Below are 19,645 nucleotides of genomic sequence, written 5' to 3'. Positions count from 1 at the left end.
TACATGTCCACGTTTAATTAATTAAACTAATTAGGCATGGAAAGCTAAATTAATTAGGTAAAAGATTTAAACTTTTTAGGTCAAAGTGCAAAATTAATTAGGTGAAAAAAAATAAAAAAAGAATAATTTCATGGGAAATTAGGTTAAAACCGAACGAAAATCAATAAATCGCATTTTCGAGGCCCTAGACGAATGAATTTGGCCAAAATAGGGTGGGGCCCACATCGATTTATGTGGGTTCTTCCCGTTGGCCCGTTTCCATAGTAAATAGGAACCCGAAATCCTAACCCTAATTCGAGTCTAGAAGCGCGGTTATTAATTATTGCATGTCAACGGTTAATTAATTAAACTAATTAGAATTGGAAAGCTAAATTAAATAGGTAAAAGATTTAAACTTTTTAGGTGAAAGTGCAAAATTAATTAATTGAAAAAAATAAAAAAGAATAATTTCATGGGAAATTAGGTTAAAACCGAACGAAAATCAATAAATCGCATTTTCGAGGCCCTAGACGACGGAATTTGGCCGAAATAGGGTGGAGCCCACATCTATAGATGTGGGTTCTTCCCACATCTATGAAAAAAATGTACTATGATAAGTGAAATTAACTACAATGTTACCAAATGGTAAAAATTTATCCATAATGTTTCCAAATATTATCAATTGTATCCCTACCTAATGGTATTTGAATAAACTAGTTTGATTGTTATTTGATTGCAGTATGAAACATTTCAAATAAGTTTATCAAATAAAACGAAAAGGTTTCGTACATTTTGACGAATTTGCTTATAATTGTGTGACCAATAAAATAGATATTTTAGACACTTTGGTAGTTTTGTATAATGGTGTTAATAATGTAGTAAATATTTTAGATATTATTAATGTTTCAGAGGTCAATGTTACTGTTTATATTTTATGGACTCAAAATAAAATCAATATCCTGAAAAATTAGAGGTGTCAAAATGAGTTATCGTGTTATAATTATGTTATATGCATCTATATATTCCACGTGATTATATATGATATAAATTATACAAAAAAAAAGATAATCGGGTCAAACGAGTCGTGTCAAACAGGTTGTTTCTGTAAATTTTATTGTCCTGTAAAAGTTTATAGGGCTACAAAAGAAAACTCATTATTACACATTTTTCTCCTCATGTTTGCATTTTCACTTTAAAAGATACAGTTTTAGGTATTTGGTTAGACACCTAAACAAACAACAAGTGTTTACGAAAAAACCTTAAGCCTAAATTGATGCTATTTTTTACGTGAGGCCTAAATTGATGCTATTTTGTAAACGTTAAGCTTAAATTGATATTATGTTGTCAAGACCCTAGAATAATTAGGTGAAAAAATAGGAACCGAACGAAAGTGCAAAATTAATTAGGTGAAAAAAATAAAAAAGAATAATTTCATGGGAAATTAGGTTAAAACCGAACGAAAATCAATAAATCGCATTTTCGAGGCCCTAGACGAAGAAATTTGGCCGAAATAGGATGGGGCCCACATCTATGGATGTGGGTTCTTCCCGTTGGCCCGTTTCCATCGTAAATAGGAACCCGAAATCCTAACCCTAATTCGAGTCTAGAAGCGCGGTTATTAATTATTACATGTCCACGTTTAATTAATTAAACTAATTAGGCATGGAAAGCTAAATTAATTAGGTAAAAGATTTAAACTTTTTAGGTCAAAGTGCAAAATTAATTAGGTGAAAAAAAATAAAAAAAGAATAATTTCATGGGAAATTAGGTTAAAACCGAACGAAAATCAATAAATCGCATTTTCGAGGCCCTAGACGAATGAATTTGGCCAAAATAGGGTGGGGCCCACATCGATTTATGTGGGTTCTTCCCGTTGGCCCGTTTCCATAGTAAATAGGAACCCGAAATCCTAACCCTAATTCGAGTCTAGAAGCGCGGTTATTAATTATTGCATGTCAACGGTTAATTAATTAAACTAATTAGAATTGGAAAGCTAAATTAAATAGGTAAAAGATTTAAACTTTTTAGGTGAAAGTGCAAAATTAATTAATTGAAAAAAATAAAAAAGAATAATTTCATGGGAAATTAGGTTAAAACCGAACGAAAATCAATAAATCGCATTTTCGAGGCCCTAGACGACGGAATTTGGCCGAAATAGGGTGGAGCCCACATCTATAGATGTGGGTTCTTCCCACATCTATGAAAAAAATGTACTATGATAAGTGAAATTAACTACAATGTTACCAAATGGTAAAAATTTATCCATAATGTTTCCAAATATTATCAATTGTATCCCTACCTAATGGTATTTGAATAAACTAGTTTGATTGTTATTTGATTGCAGTATGAAACATTTCAAATAAGTTTATCAAATAAAACGAAAAGGTTTCGTACATTTTGACGAATTTGCTTATAATTGTGTGACCAATAAAATAGATATTTTAGACACTTTGGTAGTTTTGTATAATGGTGTTAATAATGTAGTAAATATTTTAGATATTATTAATGTTTCAGAGGTCAATGTTACTGTTTATATTTTATGGACTCAAAATAAAATCAATATCCTGAAAAATTAGAGGTGTCAAAATGAGTTATCGTGTTATAATTATGTTATATGCATCTATATATTCCACGTGATTATATATGATATAAATTATACAAAAAAAAAAGATAATCGGGTCAAACGAGTCGTGTCAAACAGGTTGTTTCTGTAAATTTTATTGTCCTGTAAAAGTTTATAGGGCTACAAAAGAAAACTCATTATTACACATTTTTCTCCTCATGTTTGCATTTTCACTTTAAAAGATACAGTTTTAGGTATTTGGTTAGACACCTAAACAAACAACAAGTGTTTACGAAAAAACCTTAAGCCTAAATTGATGCTATTTTTTACGTGAGGCCTAAATTGATGCTATTTTGTAAACGTTAAGCTTAAATTGATATTATGTTGTCAAGACCCTAGAATAATTAGGTGAAAAAATAGGAACCGAACGAAAGTGCAAAATTAATTAGGTGAAAAAAATAAAAAAGAATAATTTCATGGGAAATTAGGTTAAAACCGAACGAAAATCAATAAATCGCATTTTCGAGGCCCTAGACGAAGAAATTTGGCCGAAATAGGATGGGGCCCACATCTATGGATGTGGGTTCTTCCCGTTGGCCCGTTTCCATCGTAAATAGGAACCCGAAATCCTAACCCTAATTCGAGTCTAGAAGCGCGGTTATTAATTATTGCATGTCAACGGTTAATTAATTAAACTAATTAGAATTGGAAAGCTAAATTAAATAGGTAAAAGATTTAAACTTTTTAGGTGAAAGTGCAAAATTAATTAATTGAAAAAAATAAAAAAGAATAATTTCATGGGAAATTAGGTTAAAACCGAACGAAAATCAATAAATCGCATTTTCGAGGCCCTAGACGACGGAATTTGGCCGAAATAGGGTGGAGCCCACATCTAGAGATGTGGGTTCTTCCCACATCTATGAAAAAAATGTACTATGATAAGTGAAATTAACTACAATATTACCAAATGGTAAAAATTTATCCATAATGTTTCCAAATATTATCAATTGTATCCCTACCTAATGGTATTTGAATAAACTAGTTTGATTGTTATTTGATTGCAGTATGAAACATTTCAAATAAGTTTATCAAATAAAACGAAAAGGTTTCGTACATTTTGACGAATTTGCTTATAATTGTGTGACCAATAAAATAGATATTTTAGACACTTTGGTAGTTTTGTATAATGGTGTTAATAATGTAGTAAATATTTTAGATATTATTAATGTTTCAGAGGTCAATGTTACTGTTTATATTTTATGGACTCAAAATAAAATCAATATCCTGAAAAATTAGAGGTGTCAAAATGAGTTATCGTGTTATAATTATGTTATATGCATCTATATATTCCACATGATTATATATGATATAAATTATACAAAAAAAAAGATAATCGGGTCAAACGAGTCGTGTCAAACAGGTTGTTTCTGTAAATTTTATTGTCCTGTAAAAGTTTATAGGGCTACAAAAGAAAACTCATTATTACACATTTTTCTCCTCATGTTTGCATTTTCACTTTAAAAGATACAGTTTTAGGTATTTGGTTAGACACCTAAACAAACAACAAGTGTTTACGAAAAAACCTTAAGCCTAAATTGATGCTATTTTGTACGTGAGGCCTAAATTGATGCTATTTTGTAAACGTTAAGCTTAAATTGATATTATGTTGTCAAGACCCTAGAATAATTAGGTGAAAAAATAGGAACCGAACGAAAGTGCAAAATTAATTAGGTGAAAAAAATAAAAAAGAATAATTTCATGGGAAATTAGGTTAAAACCGAACGAAAATCAATAAATCGCATTTTCGAGGCCCTAGACGAAGAAATTTGGCCGAAATAGGATGGGGCCCACATCTATGGATGTGGGTTCTTCCCGTTGGCCCGTTTCCATCGTAAATAGGAACCCGAAATCCTAACCCTAATTCGAGTCTAGAAGCGCGGTTATTAATTATTGCATGTCAACGGTTAATTAATTAAACTAATTAGAATTGGAAAGCTAAATTAAATAGGTAAAAGATTTAAACTTTTTAGGTGAAAGTGCAAAATTAATTAGGTGAAAAAAATAAAAAAGAATAATTTCCTGGGAAATTAGGTTAAAACCGAACGAAAATAAATAAATTGCATTTTCGAGGCCCTAGACGAAGGAATTTGGCCGAAATAGGGTGGGGCCCACATTTATAAATGTGGGTTCTCCCCGTTGGCCCGTTTCCATCGTAAATAGGAACCCGAAATCCTAACCCTAATTCGAGTCTAGAAGCGCGGTTATTAATTATTACATGTCCACGTTCAATTAATTAAACTAATTAGGCATGGTAAGCTAAATTAATTAGGTAAAAGATTTAAACTTTTCGGGTCAAAGTGCAAAATTAATTAGGTGAAAAAAATAAAAAAAGAATAATTTCATGGGAAATTAGGTTAAAACCGAACGAAAATCAATAAATCGCATTTTCGAGGCCCTAGACGAAGGAATTTGGCCGAAATAGGGTGGGGCCCACATCAATAAATGTGGGTTCTTCCCGTTGGCCCGTTTCCATCGTAAATAGGAACCCGAAATCCTAACCCAAATTCGAGTCTAGAAGCGCGGTTATTAATTATTGCATGTCCACGTTCAATTAATTAAACTAATTAGGCATGGTAAGCTAAATTAATTAGGTAAAAGATTTAAACTTTTTAGGTCAAAGTGCAAAATTAATTAGGTGAAAAAAATAAAAAAAAAAATTTCATGGGAAATTAGGTTAAAACCGAACGAAAATCAATAAATCGCATTTTCGAAGCCCTAGACGACGGAATTTGGCCGAAATAGGGTGGAGCCCACATCTATAGATGTGGGTTCTTCCCACATCTATGAAAAAAATGTACTATGATAAGTGAAATTAACTACAATGTTACCAAATGGTAAAAATTTATCCATAATGTTTCCAAATATTATCAATTGTATCCCTACCTAATGGTATTTGAATAAACTAGTTTCATTGTTATTTGATTGCAGTATGAAACATTTCAAATAAGTTTATCAATAAAACGAAAAGGTTTCGTACATTGTGACGAATTTGCTTATAATTGTGTGACCAATAAAATAGATATTTTAGACACTTTGGTAGTTTTGTATAATGGTGTTAATAATGTAGTAAATATTTTAGATATTATTAATGTTTCAGAGGTCAATGTTACTGTTTATATTTTATGGACTCAAAATAAAATCAATATCCTGAAAAATTAGAGGTGTCAAAATGAGTTATCGTGTTATAATTATATTATATGCATCTATATATTCCACGTGATTATATATGATATAAATTATACAAAAAAAAAGATAATCGGGTCAAACGAGTCGTGTCAAACAGGTTGTTTCTGTAAATTTTATTGTCCTGTAAAAGTTTATAGGGCTACAAAAGAAAACTCATTATTACACATTTTTCTCCTCATGTTTGCATTTTCACTTTAAAAGATACAGTTTTAGGTATTTGGTTAGACACCTAAACAAACAACAAGTGTTTACGAAAAAACCTTAAGCCTAAATTGATGCTATTTTGTACGTGAGGCCTAAATTGATGCTATTTTGTAAACGTTAAGCCTAAATTGATATTATGTTGTCAAGCCCCTAGAATAATTAGGTGAAAAAATAGGAACCGAACGAAAGTGCAAAATTAATTAGGTGAAAAAAATAAAAAAGAATAATTTCATGGGAAATTAGGTTAAAACCGAACGAAAATCAATAAATCGCATTTTCGAGGCCCTAGACGAAGAAATTTGGCCGAAATAGGATGTGGCCCACATCTATGGATGTAGGTTCTTCCCGTTGGCCCGTTTCCATCGTAAATAGGAACCCGAAATCCTAACCCTAATTCGAGTCTAGAAGCGCGGTTATTAATTATTGCATGTCAACGGTTAATTAATTAAACTAATTAGAATTGGAAAGCTAAATTAAATAGGTAAAAGATTTAAACTTTTTAGGTGAAAGTGCAAAATTAATTAATTGAAAAAAATAAAAAAGAATAATTTCATGGGAAATTAGGTTAAAACCGAACGAAAATCAATAAATCGCATTTTCGAGGCCCTAGACGACGGAATTTGGCCGAAATAGGGTGGAGCCCACATCTAGAGATGTGGGTTCTTCCCACATCTATGAAAAAAATGTACTATGATAAGTGAAATTAACTACAATGTTACCAAATGGTAAAAATTTATCCATAATGTTTCCAAATATTATCAATTGTATCCCTACCTAATGGTATTTGAATAAACTAGTTTGATTGTTATTTGATTGCAGTATGAAACATTTCAAATAAGTTTATCAAATAAAACGAAAAGGTTTCGTACATTTTGACGAATTTGCTTATAATTGTGTGACCAATAAAATAGATATTTTAGACACTTTGGTAGTTTTGTATAATGGTGTTAATAATGTAGTAAATATTTTAGATATTATTAATGTTTCAGAGGTCAATGTTACTGTTTATATTTTATGGACTCAAAATAAAATCAATATCCTGAAAAATTAGAGGTGTCAAAATGAGTTATCGTGTTATAATTATGTTATATGCATCTATATATTCCACATGATTATATATGATATAAATTATACAAAAAAAAAGATAATCGGGTCAAACGAGTCGTGTCAAACAGGTTGTTTCTGTAAATTTTATTGTCCTGTAAAAGTTTATAGGGCTACAAAAGAAAACTCATTATTACACATTTTTCTCCTCATGTTTGCATTTTCACTTTAAAAGATACAGTTTTAGGTATTTGGTTAGACACCTAAACAAACAACAAGTGTTTACGAAAAAACCTTAAGCCTAAATTGATGCTATTTTGTACGTGAGGCCTAAATTGATGCTATTTTGTAAACGTTAAGCTTAAATTGATATTATGTTGTCAAGACCCTAGAATAATTAGGTGAAAAAATAGGAACCGAACGAAAGTGCAAAATTAATTAGGTGAAAAAAATAAAAAAGAATAATTTCATGGGAAATTAGGTTAAAACCGAACGAAAATCAATAAATCGCATTTTCGAGGCCCTAGACGAAGAAATTTGGCCGAAATAGGATGGGGCCCACATCTATGGATGTGGGTTCTTCCCGTTGGCCCGTTTCCATCGTAAATAGGAACCCGAAATCCTAACCCTAATTCGAGTCTAGAAGCGCGGTTATTAATTATTGCATGTCAACGGTTAATTAATTAAACTAATTAGAATTGGAAAGCTAAATTAAATAGGTAAAAGATTTAAACTTTTTAGGTGAAAGTGCAAAATTAATTAGGTGAAAAAAATAAAAAAGAATAATTTCCTGGGAAATTAGGTTAAAACCGAACGAAAATAAATAAATCGCATTTTCGAGGCCCTAGACGAAGGAATTTGGCCGAAATAGGGTGGGGCCCACATTTATAAATGTGGGTTCTCCCCGTTGGCCCGTTTCCATCGTAAATAGGAACCCGAAATCCTAACCCTAATTCGAGTCTAGAAGCGCGGTTATTAATTATTACATGTCCACGTTCAATTAATTAAACTAATTAGGCATGGTAAGCTAAATTAATTAGGTAAAAGATTTAAACTTTTCGGGTCAAAGTGCAAAATTAATTAGGTGAAAAAAATAAAAAAAGAATAATTTCATGGGAAATTAGGTTAAAACCGAACGAAAATCAATAAATCGCATTTTCGAGGCCCTAGACGAAGGAATTTGGCCGAAATAGGGTGGGGCCCACATCAATAAATGTGGGTTCTTCCCGTTGGCCCGTTTCCATCGTAAATAGGAACCCGAAATCCTAACCCAAATTCGAGTCTAGAAGCGCGGTTATTAATTATTGCATGTCCACGTTCAATTAATTAAACTAATTAGGCATGGTAAGCTAAATTAATTAGGTAAAAGATTTAAACTTTTTAGGTCAAAGTGCAAAATTAATTAGGTGAAAAAAATAAAAAAAAAAATTTCATGGGAAATTAGGTTAAAACCGAACGAAAATCAATAAATCGCATTTTCGAAGCCCTAGACGACGGAATTTGGCCGAAATAGGGTGGAGCCCACATCTATAGATGTGGGTTCTTCCCACATCTATGAAAAAAATGTACTATGATAAGTGAAATTAACTACAATGTTACCAAATGGTAAAAATTTATCCATAATGTTTCCAAATATTATCAATTGTATCCCTACCTAATGGTATTTGAATAAACTAGTTTCATTGTTATTTGATTGCAGTATGAAACATTTCAAATAAGTTTATCAATAAAACGAAAAGGTTTCGTACATTGTGACGAATTTGCTTATAATTGTGTGACCAATAAAATAGATATTTTAGACACTTTGGTAGTTTTGTATAATGGTGTTAATAATGTAGTAAATATTTTAGATATTATTAATGTTTCAGAGGTCAATGTTACTGTTTATATTTTATGGACTCAAAATAAAATCAATATCCTGAAAAATTAGAGGTGTCAAAATGAGTTATCGTGTTATAATTATATTATATGCATCTATATATTCCACGTGATTATATATGATATAAATTATACAAAAAAAAAGATAATCGGGTCAAACGAGTCGTGTCAAACAGGTTGTTTCTGTAAATTTTATTGTCCTGTAAAAGTTTATAGGGCTACAAAAGAAAACTCATTATTACACATTTTTCTCCTCATGTTTGCATTTTCACTTTAAAAGATACAGTTTTAGGTATTTGGTTAGACACCTAAACAAACAACAAGTGTTTACGAAAAAACCTTAAGCCTAAATTGATGCTATTTTGTACGTGAGGCCTAAATTGATGCTATTTTGTAAACGTTAAGCCTAAATTGATATTATGTTGTCAAGCCCCTAGAATAATTAGGTGAAAAAATAGGAACCGAACGAAAGTGCAAAATTAATTAGGTGAAAAAAATAAAAAAGAATAATTTCATGGGAAATTAGGTTAAAACCGAACGAAAATCAATAAATCGCATTTTCGAGGCCCTAGACGAAGAAATTTGGCCGAAATAGGATGTGGCCCACATCTATGGATGTAGGTTCTTCCCGTTGGCCCGTTTCCATCGTAAATAGGAACCCGAAATCCTAACCCTAATTCGAGTCTAGAAGCGCGGTTATTAATTATTGCATGTCAACGGTTAATTAATTAAACTAATTAGAATTGGAAAGCTAAATTAAATAGGTAAAAGATTTAAACTTTTTAGGTGAAAGTGCAAAATTAATTAATTGAAAAAAATAAAAAAGAATAATTTCATGGGAAATTAGGTTAAAACCGAACGAAAATCAATAAATCGCATTTTCGAGGCCCTAGACGACGGAATTTGGCCGAAATAGGGTGGAGCCCACATCTAGAGATGTGGGTTCTTCCCACATCTATGAAAAAAATGTACTATGATAAGTGAAATTAACTACAATGTTACCAAATGGTAAAAATTTATCCATAATGTTTCCAAATATTATCAATTGTATCCCTACCTAATGGTATTTGAATAAACTAGTTTGATTGTTATTTGATTGCAGTATGAAACATTTCAAATAAGTTTATCAAATAAAACGAAAAGGTTTCGTACATTTTGACGAATTTGCTTATAATTGTGTGACCAATAAAATAGATATTTTAGACACTTTGGTAGTTTTGTATAATGGTGTTAATAATGTAGTAAATATTTTAGATATTATTAATGTTTCAGAGGTCAATGTTACTGTTTATATTTTATGGACTCAAAATAAAATCAATATCCTGAAAAATTAGAGGTGTCAAAATGAGTTATCGTGTTATAATTATGTTATATGCATCTATATATTCCACATGATTATATATGATATAAATTATACAAAAAAAAAGATAATCGGGTCAAACGAGTCGTGTCAAACAGGTTGTTTCTGTAAATTTTATTGTCCTGTAAAAGTTTATAGGGCTACAAAAGAAAACTCATTATTACACATTTTTCTCCTCATGTTTGCATTTTCACTTTAAAAGATACAGTTTTAGGTATTTGGTTAGACACCTAAACAAACAACAAGTGTTTACGAAAAAACCTTAAGCCTAAATTGATGCTATTTTGTACGTGAGGCCTAAATTGATGCTATTTTGTAAACGTTAAGCTTAAATTGATATTATGTTGTCAAGACCCTAGAATAATTAGGTGAAAAAATAGGAACCGAACGAAAGTGCAAAATTAATTAGGTGAAAAAAATAAAAAAGAATAATTTCATGGGAAATTAGGTTAAAACCGAACGAAAATCAATAAATCGCATTTTCGAGGCCCTAGACGAAGAAATTTGGCCGAAATAGGATGGGGCCCACATCTATGGATGTGGGTTCTTCCCGTTGGCCCGTTTCCATCGTAAATAGGAACCCGAAATCCTAACCCTAATTCGAGTCTAGAAGCGCGGTTATTAATTATTGCATGTCAACGGTTAATTAATTAAACTAATTAGAATTGGAAAGCTAAATTAAATAGGTAAAAGATTTAAACTTTTTAGGTGAAAGTGCAAAATTAATTAGGTGAAAAAAATAAAAAAGAATAATTTCCTGGGAAATTAGGTTAAAACCGAACGAAAATAAATAAATCGCATTTTCGAGGCCCTAGACGAAGGAATTTGGCCGAAATAGGGTGGGGCCCACATTTATAAATGTGGGTTCTCCCCGTTGGCCCGTTTCCATCGTAAATAGGAACCCGAAATCCTAACCCTAATTCGAGTCTAGAAGCGCGGTTATTAATTATTACATGTCCACGTTCAATTAATTAAACTAATTAGGCATGGTAAGCAATATTAATTAGGTAAAAGATTTAAACTTTTCGGGTCAAAGTGCAAAATTAATTAGGTGAAAAAAATAAAAAAAGAATAATTTCATGGGAAATTAGGTTAAAACCGAACGAAAATCAATAAATCGCATTTTCGAGGCCCTAGACGAAGGAATTTGGCCGAAATAGGGTGGGGCCCACATCAATAAATGTGGGTTCTTCCCGTTGGCCCGTTTCCATCGTAAATAGGAACCCGAAATCCTAACCCAAATTCGAGTCTAGAAGCGCGGTTATTAATTATTGCATGTCCACGTTCAATTAATTAAACTAATTAGGCATGGTAAGCTAAATTAATTAGGTAAAAGATTTAAACTTTTTAGGTCAAAGTGCAAAATTAATTAGGTGAAAAAAATAAAAAAAAAAATTTCATGGGAAATTAGGTTAAAACCGAACGAAAATCAATAAATCGCATTTTCGAGGCCCTAGACGACGGAATTTGGCCGAAATAGGGTGGAGCCCACATCTATAGATGTGGGTTCTTCCCACATCTATGAAAAAAATGTACTATGATAAGTGAAATTAACTACAATGTTACCAAATGGTAAAAATTTATCCATAATGGTTCCAAATATTATCAATTGTATCCCTACCTAATGGTATTTGAATAAACTAGTTTCATTGTTATTTGATTGCAGTATGAAACATTTCAAATAAGTTTATCAATAAAACGAAAAGGTTTCGTACATTGTGACGAATTTGCTTATAATTGTGTGACCAATAAAATAGATATTTTAGACACTTTGGTAGTTTTGTATAATGGTGTTAATAATGTAGTAAATATTTTAGATATTATTAATGTTTCAGAGGTCAATGTTACTGTTTATATTTTATGGACTCAAAATAAAATCAATATCCTGAAAAATTAGAGGTGTCAAAATGAGTTATCGTGTTATAATTATATTATATGCATCTATATATTCCACGTGATTATATATGATATAAATTATACAAAAAAAAAGATAATCGGGTCAAACGAGTCGTGTCAAACAGGTTGTTTCTGTAAATTTTATTGTCCTGTAAAAGTTTATAGGGCTACAAAAGAAAACTCATTATTACACATTTTTCTCCTCATGTTTGCATTTTCACTTTAAAAGATACAGTTTTAGGTATTTGGTTAGACACCTAAACAAACAACAAGTGTTTACGAAAAAACCTTAAGCCTAAATTGATGCTATTTTGTACGTGAGGCCTAAATTGATGCTATTTTGTAAACGTTAAGCCTAAATTGATATTATGTTGTCAAGCCCCTAGAATAATTAGGTGAAAAAATAGGAACCGAACGAAAGTGCAAAATTAATTAGGTGAAAAAAATAAAAAAGAATAATTTCATGGGAAATTAGGTTAAAACCGAACGAAAATCAATAAATCGCATTTTCGAGGCCCTAGACGAAGAAATTTGGCCGAAATAGGATGGGGCCCACATCTATGGATGTGGGTTCTTCCCGTTGGCCCGTTTCCATCGTAAATAGGAACCCGAAATCCTAACCCTAATTCGAGTCTAGAAGCGCGGTTATTAATTATTGCATGTCAACGGTTAATTAATTAAACTAATTAGAATTGGAAAGCTAAATTAAATAGGTAAAAGATTTAAACTTTTTAGGTGAAAGTGCAAAATTAATTAGGTGAAAAAAATAAAAAAGAATAATTTCCTGGGAAATTAGGTTAAAACCGAACGAAAATCAATAAATCGCATTTTCGAGGCCCTAGACGAAGGAATTTGGCCGAAATAGGGTGGGGCCCACATTTATAAATGTGGGTTCTCCCCGTTGGCCCGTTTCCATCGTAAATAGGAACCCAAAATCCTAACCCTAATTCGAGTCTAGAAGCGCGGTTATTAATTATTGCATGTCAACGGTTAATTAATTAAACTAATTAGAATTGGAAAGCTAAATTAAATAGGTAAAAGATTTAAACTTTTTAGGTGAAAGTGCAAAATTAATTAATTGAAAAAAATAAAAAAGAATAATTTCATGGGAAATTAGGTTAAAACCGAACGAAAATCAATAAATCGCATTTTCGAGGCCCTAGACGACGGAATTTGGCCGAAATAGGGTGGAGCCCACATCTATAGATGTGGGTTCTTCCCACATCTATGAAAAAAATGTACTATGATAAGTGAAATTAACTACAATGTTACCAAATGGTAAAAATTTATCCATAATGTTTCCAAATATTATCAATTGTATCCCTACCTAATGGTATTTGAATAAACTAGTTTGATTGTTATTTGATTGCAGTATGAAACATTTCAAATAAGTTTATCAAATAAAACGAAAAGGTTTCGTACATTTTGACGAATTTGCTTATAATTGTGTGACCAATAAAATAGATATTTTAGACACTTTGGTAGTTTTGTATAATGGTGTTAATAATGTAGTAAATATTTTAGATATTATTAATGTTTCAGAGGTCAATGTTACTGTTTATATTTTATGGACTCAAAATAAAATCAATATCCTGAAAAATTAGAGGTGTCAAAATGAGTTATCGTGTTATAATTATATTATATGCATCTATATATTCCACGTGATTATATATGATATAAATTATACAAAAAAAAAGATAATCGGGTCAAACGAGTCGTGTCAAACAGGTTGTTTCTGTAAATTTTATTGTCCTGTAAAAGTTTATAGGGCTACAAAAGAAAACTCATTATTACACATTTTTCTCCTCATGTTTGCATTTTCACTTTAAAAGATACAGTTTTAGGTATTTGGTTAGACACCTAAACAAACAACAAGTGTTTACGAAAAAACCTTAAGCCTAAATTGATGCTATTTTGTACGTGAGGCCTAAATTGATGCTATTTTGTAAACGTTAAGCCTAAATTGATATTATGTTGTCAAGCCCCTAGAATAATTAGGTGAAAAAATAGGAACCGAACGAAAGTGCAAAATTAATTAGGTGAAAAAAATAAAAAAGAATAATTTCATGGGAAATTAGGTTAAAACCGAACGAAAATCAATAAATCGCATTTTCGAGGCCCTAGACGAAGAAATTTGGCCGAAATAGGATGGGGCCCACATCTATGGATGTGGGTTCTTCCCGTTGGCCCGTTTCCATCGTAAATAGGAACCCGAAATCCTAACCCTAATTCGAGTCTAGAAGCGCGGTTATTAATTATTGCATGTCAACGGTTAATTAATTAAACTAATTAGAATTGGAAAGCTAAATTAAATAGGTAAAAGATTTAAACTTTTTAGGTGAAAGTGCAAAATTAATTAGGTGAAAAAAATAAAAAAGAATAATTTCCTGGGAAATTAGGTTAAAACCGAACGAAAATCAATAAATCGCATTTTCGAGGCCCTAGACGAAGGAATTTGGCCGAAATAGGGTGGGGCCCACATTTATAAATGTGGGTTCTCCCCGTTGGCCCGTTTCCATCGTAAATAGGAACCCAAAATCCTAACCCTAATTCGAGTCTAGAAGCGCGGTTATTAATTATTGCATGTCAACGGTTAATTAATTAAACTAATTAGAATTGGAAAGCTAAATTAAATAGGTAAAAGATTTAAACTTTTTAGGTGAAAGTGCAAAATTAATTAATTGAAAAAAATAAAAAAGAATAATTTCATGGGAAATTAGGTTAAAACCGAACGAAAATCAATAAATCGCATTTTCGAGGCCCTAGACGACGGAATTTGGCCGAAATAGGGTGGAGCCCACATCTATAGATGTGGGTTCTTCCCACATCTATGAAAAAAATGTACTATGATAAGTGAAATTAACTACAATGTTACCAAATGGTAAAAATTTATCCATAATGTTTCCAAATATTATCAATTGTATCCCTACCTAATGGTATTTGAATAAACTAGTTTGATTGTTATTTGATTGCAGTATGAAACATTTCAAATAAGTTTATCAAATAAAACGAAAAGGTTTCGTACATTTTGACGAATTTGCTTATAATTGTGTGACCAATAAAATAGATATTTTAGACACTTTGGTAGTTTTGTATAATGGTGTTAATAATGTAGTAAATATTTTAGATATTATTAATGTTTCAGAGGTCAATGTTACTGTTTATATTTTATGGACTCAAAATAAAATCAATATCCTGAAAAATTAGAGGTGTCAAAATGAGTTATCGTGTTATAATTATGTTATATGCATCTATATATTCCACGTGATTATATATGATATAAATTATACAAAAAAAAAGATAATCGGGTCAAACGAGTCGTGTCAAACAGGTTGTTTCTGTAAATTTTATTGTCCTGTAAAAGTTTATAGGGCTACAAAAGAAAACTCATTATTACACATTTTTCTCCTCATGTTTGCATTTTCACTTTAAAAGATACAGTTTTAGGTATTTGGTTAGACACCTAAACAAACAACAAGTGTTTACGAAAAAACCTTAAGCCTAAATTGATGCTATTTTGTACGTGAGGCCTAAATTGATGCTATTTTGTAAACGTTAAGCTTAAATTGATATTATGTTGTCAAGACCCTAGAATAATTAGGTGAAAAAATAGGAACCGAACGAAAGTGCAAAATTAATTAGGTGAAAAAAATAAAAAAGAATAATTTCATGGGAAATTAGGTTAAAACCGAACGAAAATCAATAAATCGCATTTTCGAGGCCCTAGACGAAGAAATTTGGCCGAAATAGGATGGGGCCCACATCTATGGATGTGGGTTCTTCCCGTTGGCCCGTTTCCATCGTAAATAGGAACCCGAAATCCTAACCCTAATTCGAGTCTAGAAGCGCGGTTATTAATTATTGCATGTCAACGGTTAATTAATTAAACTAATTAGAATTGGAAAGCTAAATTAAATAGGGAAAAGATTTAAACTTTTTAGGTGAAAGTGCAAAATTAATTAGGTGAAAAAAATAAAAAAGAATAATTTCCTGGGAAATTAGGTTAAAACCGAACGAAAATAAATAAATCGCATTTTCGAGGCCCTAGACGAAGGAATTTGGCCGAAATAGGGTGGGGCCCACATTTATAAATGTGGGTTCTCCCCGTTGGCCCGTTTCCATCGTAAATAGGAACCCGAAATCCTAACCCTAATTCGAGTCTAGAAGCGCGGTTATTAATTATTACATGTCCACGTTCAATTAATTAAACTAATTAGGCATGGTAAGCTAAATTAATTAGGTAAAAGATTTAAACTTTTCGGGTCTAAGTGCAAAATTAATTAGGTGAAAAAAATAAAAAAAGAATAATTTCATGGGAAATTAGGTTAAAACCGAACGAAAATCAATAAATCGCATTTTCGAGGCCCTAGACGAAGGAATTTGGCCGAAATAGGGTGGGGCCCACATCTATGGATGTGGGTTCTTCCCACATCTATGAAAAAAATGTACTATGATAAGTGAAATTAACTACAATGTTACCAAATGGTAAAAATTTATCCATAATGTTTCCAAATATTATCAATTGTATCCCTACCTAATGGTATTTGAATAAACTAGTTTCATTGTTATTTGATTGCAGTATGAAACATTTCAAATAAGTTTATCAATAAAACGAAAAGGTTTCGTACATTGTGACGAATTTGCTTATAATTGTGTGACCAATAAAATAGATATTTTAGACACTTTGGTAGTTTTGTATAATGGTGTTAATAATGTAGTAAATATTTTAGATATTATTAATGTTTCAGAGGTCAATGTTACTGTTTATATTTTATGGACTCAAAATAAAATCAATATCCTGAAAAATTAGAGGTGTCAAAATGAGTTATCGTGTTATAATTATATTATATGCATCTATATATTCCACGTGATTATATATGATATAAATTATACAAAAAAAAAGATAATCGGGTCAAACGAGTCGTGTCAAACAGGTTGTTTCTGTAAATTTTATTGTCCTGTAAAAGTTTATAGGGCTACAAAAGAAAACTCATTATTACACATTTTTCTCCTCATGTTTGCATTTTCACTTTAAAAGATACAGTTTTAGGTATTTGGTTAGACACCTAAACAAACAACAAGTGTTTACGAAAAAACCTTAAGCCTAAATTGATGCTATTTTGTACGTGAGGCCTAAATTGATGCTATTTTGTAAACGTTAAGCCTAAATTGATATTATGTTGTCAAGCCCCTAGAATAATTAGGTGAAAAAATAGGAACCGAACGAAAGTGCAAAATTAATTAGGTGAAAAAAATAAAAAAGAATAATTTCATGGGAAATTAGGTTAAAACCGAACGAAAATCAATAAATCGCATTTTCGAGGCCCTAGACGAAGAAATTTGGCCGAAATAGGATGGGGCCCACATCTATGGATGTGGGTTCTTCCCGTTGGCCCGTTTCCATCGTAAATAGGAACCCGAAATCCTAACCCTAATTCGAGTCTAGAAGCGCGGTTATTAATTATTGCATGTCAATGGTTAATTAATTAAACTAATTAGAATTGGAAAGCTAAATTAAATAGGTAAAAGATTTAAACTTTTTAGGTGAAAGTGCAAAATTAATTAGGTGAAAAAAATAAAAAAGAATAATTTCCTGGGAAATTAGGTTAAAACCGAACGAAAATAAATAAATCGCATTTTCGAGGCCCTAGACGAAGGAATTTGGCCGAAATAGGGTGGGGCCCACATTTATAAATGTGGGTTCTCCCCGTTGGCCCGTTTCCATCGTAAATAGGAACCCGAAATCCTAACCCTAATTCGAGTCTAGAAGCGCGGTTATTAATTATTACATGTCCACGTTCAATTAATTAAACTAATTAGGCATGGTAAGCTAAATTAATTAGGTAAAAGATTTAAACTTTTCGGGTCAAAGTGCAAAATTAATTAGGTGAAAAAAATAAAAAAAGAATAATTTCATGGGAAATTAGGTTAAAACCGAACGAAAATCAATAAATCGCATTTTCGAGGCCCTAGACGAAGGAATTTGGCCGAAATAGGGTGGGGCCCACATCAATAAATGTGGGTTCTTCCCGTTGGCCCGTTTCCATCGTAAATAGGAACCCGAAATCCTAACCCAAATTCGAGTCTAGAAGCGCGGTTATTAATTATTGCATGTCCACGTTCAATTAATTAAACTAATTAGGCATGGTAAGCTAAATTAATTAGGTAAAAGATTTAAACTTTTTAGGTCAAAGTGCAAAATTAATTAGGTGAAAAAAATAAAAAAAAAAATTTCATGGGAAATTAGGTTAAAACCGAACGAAAATCAATAAATCGCATTTTCGAAGCCCTAGACGACGGAATTTGGCCGAAATAGGGTGGAGCCCACATCTATAGATGTGGGTTCTTCCCACATCTATGAAAAAAATGTACTATGATAAGTGAAATTAACTACAATGTTACCAAATGGTAAAAATTTATCCATAATGTTTCCAAATATTATCAATTGTATCCCTACCTAATGGTATTTGAATAAACTAGTTTCATTGTTATTTGATTGCAGTATGAAACATTTCAAATAAGTTTATCAATAAAACGAAAAGGTTTCGTACATTGTGACGAATTTGCTTATAATTGTGTGACCAATAAAATAGATATTTTAGACACTTTGGTAGTTTTGTATAATGGTGTTAATAATGTAGTAAATATTTTAGATATTATTAATGTTTCAGAGGTCAATGTTACTGTTTATATTTTATGGACTCAAAATAAAATCAATATCCTGAAAAATTAGAGGTGTCAAAATGAGTTATCGTGTTATAATTATATTATATGCATCTATATATTCCACGTGATTATATATGATATAAATTATACAAAAAAAAAGATAATCGGGTCAAACGAGTCGTGTCAAACAGGTTGTTTCTGTAAATTTTATTGTCCTGTAAAAGTTTATAGGGCTACAAAAGAAAACTCATTATTACACATTTTTCTCCTCATGTTTGCATTTTCACTTTAAAAGATACAGTTTTAGGTATTTGGTTAGACACCTAAACAAACAACAAGTGTTTACGAAAAAACCTTAAGCCTAAATTGATGCTATTTTGTACGTGAGGCCTAAATTGATGCTATTTTGTAAACGTTAAGCCTAAATTGATATTATGTTGTCAAGCCCCTAGAATAATTAGGTGAAAAAATAGGAACCGAACGAAAGTGCAAAATTAATTAGGTGAAAAAAATAAAAAAGAATAATTTCATGGGAAATTAGGTTAAAACCGAACGAAAATCAATAAATCGCATTTTCGAGGCCCTAGACGAAGAAATTTGGCCGAAATAGGATGGGGCCCACATCTATGGATGTGGGTTCTTCCCGTTGGCCCGTTTCCATCGTAAATAGGAACCCGAAATCCTAACCCTAATTCGAGTCTAGAAGCGCGGTTATTAATTATTGCATGTCAATGGTTAATTAATTAAACTAATTAGAATTGGAAAGCTAAATTAAATAGGTAAAAGATTTAAACTTTTTAGGTGAAAGT

This window comes from Euphorbia lathyris, chromosome 1 (assembly GCF_963576675.1).
Source record: "Euphorbia lathyris chromosome 1, ddEupLath1.1, whole genome shotgun sequence".
NCBI lineage: Eukaryota > Viridiplantae > Streptophyta > Magnoliopsida > Malpighiales > Euphorbiaceae > Euphorbia > Euphorbia lathyris.
This window is presented reverse-complemented; position numbering follows the sequence as displayed.